Genomic DNA, 7,017 nt, shown 5'->3' on the forward strand with positions numbered 1-7,017 from the left:
CCCCCCAGGCAGGAGCCAAACACAGCAGGAGCTTCTGCCTCCTCTCCACTGGAGCACACAACTTGAACCTGGCTTATTTTCCACATGCTTCTGGTCTGCGTTCTTTTTTTCTCCTTGCATCTTCCCATTCTCTCATCACCCCAACCTCTCTCTGTCTTCCTTACTCTGCCAGCCTTGATGGAGAGAAGCCCTTGAGACCAGAACTCACCTTTTCCCCAGGTGTGATAATTTATTAGCAAGGTCAGTGTAATATGATTGACGGTGAAACGTGTATTTTTTTCTATTTATGCATTTGAGTACAGTACATACAAGAAAAATAATGGTATGCTCAAACTGTTAAATGTTGGAAAAGAAAGTTACAACCCTCATCCATACTGTGTACGTGCCCTGGAGTGGAAGAACCAGCAAGTTCAGACAAAGCATTTGACTGAGAAGACAGACCCTTTAAAGGAAGCGGGTTCTAGGGACAAACTCTATGTGGGCCTGTTCTCTTGATGAGACCATGAACTCTTTGAGAAAAGAGGCTACTTGTGAAAATAATGAGCTCCCTTTGGGGCAGGAGTTCCGGGGTTTGAACCTGCCTTCTTACATCTTGAGGGCTAAGTGAGTTCCCAAGGCCTCTGTTCAGTGCTTGCTCCATCAGTGAGCTCAGGTCTGGTGAGTGGCAGGGTCTTCGACCCCCAACCCCACCGGGTGTCACAGCAACACACTGTCCCCTGTGGAGCTGGAATGGGGTGGAGGAGCCCACATCTGGCACCCACGTGGCCTCCTTGTGACGGACCCACCCTTGCAATGTTGGAAAAGAAAGTTACAAATTTATTTTCCCAAGTTTCCCAACAGGCTTTGTTCTGTTAGCATCACATCTTTGGTCATTTGCAGATATAACTAAACTTTAACAGTATTTTTTTTCTTTTTTTCTTTTTTGAGACGGAGTTTCACTCTTGTTGCCCAGGCTGGAGTGCAATGGCACGATCTCAGCTCACCACAACCTCTGCCTCCCGGGTTCAAGCAATTCTCCTGCCTCAGCCTCCCAAGTAGATGCTAAGTAGATGCCAAGCCTCCCAAGTAGATACAGGCATGTGCCACCACACCCAGCTAATTTTTTTCTATTTTTAGTAGAGATGGGGTTTCTCCAGGTTGGTCAGGCTGATCTTGAACTCCCAACCTCAGATGATCCGCCCGCCTCGGTCTCCCAAAGTGTTGGGATTCCAGGTGTGAGCCACTGCACTTGGCCAACAGTATTTTCTAATAACCAATATATTTCCATATACACAGATGTATACATGGGTATTGTGATTGTTATCAGGAAAAAATATATTAAATGGCTGATAGGATACCATGGACTTATTTTCTTTCTGCTTTTAAAAATTATTCAGGCTGGGTGCTGTGGCTCATGCCTGTAATCTCAGCACTTTGGGAGGCCAAGGTGGGCAGATCACCTGAGGTCAGGAGTTCGGGACAAGCCTGGCCAACATGCTGATACCCCATCTCTACTAAAAACACAGAAATTAGCCAGGTGTGGTGGTGGGCACCTGTAATCCCAAGTAGTGGGTTGGCTGAGGCAGGAAAATCGCTTGAACCCAGGAGGCGGTGGTTGCAGTGAGCTGAGATTGTGCCACTGCACCCCAGCCTGGGTGACAGAGTGAGACTCTGTCTCAAAAAAAATAAAAATTAAAAAATAAAAATAAAAAATAAAAAATAAATTATTCAATCTTCTTTATTTTTATTTTTTTAATTACTAAAATTATTTTTAGTAGAAACAGGGTCTTGCTATGTTACCCATGCTAGTCTTGAACTCATTGGCTTAAGCAGTCTTCCTGCCTTAGCCTCCCAAAGTGCTGGGATTATAGGCATGCCTGGCCCCTCCACCTTCTTAAAATGAGCATTTATTTTATAATTTTTTTCCAAGTGTGTATCAAGATAAGGAAATCAGGAAGTGTAATACTCTTATAGAAATGGCCAAGGCCTCCCCCTATACCTGTGCCTCAGATGCTACCCAATCCCGTGTTCTCTGCCCCTCCAGAAGGCACCCTTTGCTTAGGCCTCCCTCTATTCCTAGGCCACCTCTGGAAGTTTCTTATCAGCCTATGAATGCATTCTTATTTATTCTTATCAAATAAAGCCTTCCCTTTAATTTATGGCACATTTATGCTTTGGAATCCACTCTCAGGAGTAATCAGTATGTAGCATATTACACATCAGGCGGCAACATTCTTTTTTTTTTTTTTTTGAGGCAGGGTCTCACTCTGTCATCCAGGCTAGAGTACAGCGGTGCAATCATAGTTCACTGCAGCCTCAACTTCCTGGGGTCCAGCCATCTTCCCACCTCAGTCTCCCAAGTAGCTGGAACTACAGGTGTGCGCTACCACACCCAGCTAGTTTTTTTGTAGAGACAGGGTCTTGCCATGTTGCCCAAGCTGGTCTCCAACTCCTGGGCTCAAGTGATGCTCCTGCCTTGGCCTTCCAAAGTGCTAGGATTACAGGTGTGAGCTGCCATGCCTGGTCCAACATTCTTCATTTGGTAAACAGCAAAACTTAGTGCAGAATATGAGCCTGATATTGTTTAAAAAAAAAAATGTGTGTGGGTGTGTGTATGTATCTTTGAGTGTATATAAAAAGACTGAAAGAGGGCTGGGCATGGTAGCTCATGCCTGTAATCCCAGTACTTTGGGAGGCTGAGGGAGGTGGATCACTTGAAGTCAGGAGTTTGAGACCAGACTGGGTGAAACCCCATCTCTACTAAAAAATACAAAAATTAGCTGGGCATGGTGGCAGGAACCTGTAATCCCAGCAACCAGGGAGGTTGAGGCAGGAGAATCACTTGAACCCAGGAGGTGGAGGTTGCAGTGACCCGAGATGCAGTGAGACTCCATCTCAAAAAAAAAAAAAAAAAAAAAAGACTATAAGGCTATATTATCAAAACCCTTACGGCAGTTATCATTAGACTGTTATTTGTAATTGTATTTTATTTGTCGTGCTTATATGTGTTGCCCAAGTTTCTATGGTGAACGGTATGCGTCACTTTCAGCATGAGAAAATAACTCCTAATAAACGTGATTCTTAAAGGACTCTCCCTGTCTACATCCTTTCCAAGGAGCCCCAATGTACCCTGCTTCCCTCATAGCCAAGCTCCTCTAGGACAGTCCTCCCTAGGGGGTTATGGCCTTGCTCCTTGGATGGCCCTGCCACAGCCCGGGGGCTCTTTCCTGGGCACTGTGGACCAGACCCTCCTAGAATCCCTCTCCTTCCTCAACCCCAGACTCTCAGGCACCCCGTCTCCATCCTGGACACCGAGCTTGTCACCAAGGCCCAGCTGCAGCCGCTGTGCTGAGTGTGCACAGCCACCTCTGGGAAGGCTGTGCTCCCCCTGAGGACCTGGGTCCTCAGTCTCTGACTCTGGGGGGATTGGGGCCACCTACCCACCTTTTGGCTCCACTCGACACCAGCAGCCCCTCAAAATCAAGCCCTCCAGCTCACAGCACCTCAGCTCTGCAGCTCCCAAGCCACCTCAGCCTGGAACTGGGGACTCAGGGAGACCCCCTCGCCCCAACTCCAGCTGGTCCCAGCACTGCCTCTGCTGTCATCTCTGGAATCTGGTCTCTTGTCCCCAGCCCACTGCTGTCAGGGTCAGCCCTGGTACTTTCTACCTGGGTTGCTGCAGCAGCTTCCCTCTGGGGGCCAAGGCCTGTTTTCAGCCTTGGGCCCATCTGCCCTCCACGTTGCTGCTGGGCAAGCTGAGGCCCCGCCACACCCCCAGTACCTCCAAGCCTCCCCTGCCAGTACACCCCCTCCAGCCCCTGAAGCCCTGTCAGCAGCTCAGAGCCTTTCCCCGGAGTCACCCTGCTTCCTGAGTGGACCCACACTGCTGCTGGGCAAGCTGAGGCCCCGCCACAACCCCAGCGCCTTCCTCTGCCTCCAGACTCCCTCCCAGCAAACCCTCTCCAGCTCCTGCAGTCCCACCAGCAGCTCAGAGCCTCTTCCCTGAGTCACCCTGCTTCCCGAGGGGATCTCCATCCAGGGAATGCCCTTCCAGGCTCTTCTCACTGATTCACCTTCACTCCTCAGAGGTCAGGTGCTGGGTGATAGAGGCAATGAGATGAGCCCCTCACCTCAGGACGCTCAGCCCCTGGGAAGATGACGAAAAAGGGCACCCCAAGGGGTGTCCCAACCTAATAGGTGGATGACTCCAGTGGGAAGATCCAGTCTCCCCTCCCCATGGCCAATTAAATTTGGGGTGTTTTTATTTGCTTTTTTTGAGGCAAGGTCTTACTTTGTTGCTCAGGCTAGAGTGCAGTGGCACAATCACAGCTCACTGCAGCCTTGACCTCCTGGGCTCAAGCAATCCTCCTGCTTCAGCTTCCTGAGGAGGTTTTGATTAAATAAATTAAAAGCTAATTTAATTTAATTTTTTTTTTTTTTGTAGAGATGGGGTCTCAGTTTTCCAGGCTGATCTTGAGCTCCTGGACTCAAGCAATCCTCTTGCTTCAGCCTCTGGAGTAGCTGAGACTACAGGTGCATGCTACTATGCCCAGCTATTATTTTTATTTTTTATTTTTATTTTTTGTAGTGATGGGGTGTGTTTCCTAGGCTGATCTTGAACTCCTGGGCTCAAGCAATCCTCCTGCCTCGGCCTCCCAAAGTGCTGAGATGATAGGTATGAGCCATTGCACTCAGCCTGGATTTTATTAAGGAAACTAGCTTAGTCACTAAACTGCACTTGTACTTCTGATTGGACCAGATTAGCACTTTGTAAACCAGGTTTTCTGGGATGCTGGTTTCCTTGAAGATGTTTCTAGCTGGTATTATCATATAGGATAGGCTGAGTTATGCTGCATCAACAAGCAAAACCCAAAAGGTTTATTTCTCATTCGTGCTGTATGTCCAGCAGACGTGGCTGGGCTTCATTTTAAGTCATCCTCACTCCCAGACTCAGCCTGTAGCTGCCCCACCATTGGGGGATCGCTGATTGCCATGGCATGGTGAGAGAAATATGGTTCTTAAAGGTTCTCACCCAGAGTGGCACATATCTCTTCTGCTCACAATGTGTTGACCAAAGCAAGTCACATGGATGGCAGCAGGGAGATGCAATCCTCTCTTGTGCCCAAAAGAGGAGCACAAGAAATACTGTTGAATAGCATTGCCAGAGGCCACAGAAAAATCTCCAAAACCAAAAATCTCTATGACCCAATACATTCAAGAAATACTGGGTTAAAGAGAAGGAAACCAGTATATGCACTGTGAGACTTCTCAGTCTTTATTATATACATTGTAACCATCACAGACAGCCTTTAATATATACATTTTAACTATCACAGACAGCCTTTAATATATTATATACATTATAATCATCACAGACAGCCTTTAATATATACATTTTAACTATCACAGACAGCCTTCAGTATATTACGTACATTATAACCATCACAGACAGCCTTCAATATATTATATACATTATAACCATCACAGACAGCCTTTAATATATACATAACTATTACAGCCTTTAATATATTATGTACATTGTAACTATCACAGCCTTTATTATATACATTGTAACTATCACAGCCTTTAATATATACATTGTAACTACCATAGACAGCCTTTAATATATTATATACATTGTAACTATCACAGATAGCCTTTAATATATACATTGTAACTATCGCATACAGCCCTTTGAGGGTAAAGCATGTGACTTTGTTTTCCTCCTGTTCCCTCTGCCATCCTCCAGGGCCTCACACACGATAGGCTCTCAAATATTGCAACCATCTTGCACTCTGCAGGGCAACCTCATGGCTTATCCTTTACAAGTGGCATACTCAGAAGAATAACGAGGAAGAAAGTGTAAGAAAAGAGGGCTGTTTGGGCAAAGAAAATCTGGTTGATTCGGTTTACAGTGTGCCAGGCCCCATGCTTGATCTCATGAGGTCCTCAGACCTTATGCCTTAGGCTATCATTCCCATTTTACAGATAAGGAAATTGAGGCTCAGGGAACTGGCAGAATGAGGGAAGGGCAGGGGCCTGGCTGGTGCTGGGTTCTGTCTCTTGCCAGGCAAGAAGGGACATGTGGACTTGAATATTTAGCTCAGGGATGTTGGAGGCCTAGGGTGCTGCTATTTAAATGGAAAGGGTGTCGGGGTTTCTGGGAGGGAGTAAGGGGAGAAAAGAAAAGATGCTTCTGTTATCAGGAGGGAGTGGCAACGTGAGAGGATACTGAAGTTTCCTCTTTTCCTATTCTGTCTCGTTTCTTTCAATATGCTTATCACAATGTGTGGCTGATATTTATTATGCCTTTTTCTTTTCTATTCTCTTTTCTTTTTTGGGGCAGGGGAGCTGTTTTGCCACCAAAACCTAAGCCCATGGCCGTCTTCTTCACCGATATGACTGGTTCTCATGCAAGCACCTAGATGGCCCTCGCCCATAATTACTGGCTGCAGTTGAATGAATAGCGGTCATTATCTAGTGCCCACCGTGTGCCCGGCCCGGTGCCGGGAGCTTTGCTTTCCGTCTCTCACAGTAGGCCCTTTTAATCCAACCCCCGAGAAGGAGACATGATCATCGTCTTCATTTTGACGATTTTGAGTGGGGGTTCCAATGACTTGAAGGAAAGGAGCCAGGGCACCAATCCGGGTTTGTGTAGCAGATGCCGGTGAGACCCGACTACTGCAGCTCGGGGGTGGCCGGACCCGGGTCTCCCCGCTGAGTCTCGGGGATTCACCGGCGCGTGGGGACAAGCACAACACCCTCGGGTCGGGGTGCCAGAAGGGCTAAGAGCAGCAGGACTCGCGTGACACCCAACAGCTGGCCTGATCTCTTTCAGGCGCCAACGCCAGACGCCAGCCTCCCAGCGGACCCTCTCGCAGACCCACCTCCACGCGCCCTCCCCACACAGTCCACGCGCCAGCAGCTTCGCGGACGTCAGTGAACGCTCTTCGCTTGCGCAGTCCGGGCGTCCTCTGCGTCCGTGTGAACATCCGGGTCACAGGCTCATAAGGACCAATGAGCGAAGGCACCGCGAGC

The sequence above is a fragment of the Pongo pygmaeus genome, chromosome 23 (genome assembly GCF_028885625.2).
Source record: "Pongo pygmaeus isolate AG05252 chromosome 23, NHGRI_mPonPyg2-v2.0_pri, whole genome shotgun sequence".
In the NCBI taxonomy this organism is placed as follows: Eukaryota; Metazoa; Chordata; class Mammalia; order Primates; family Hominidae; genus Pongo; species Pongo pygmaeus.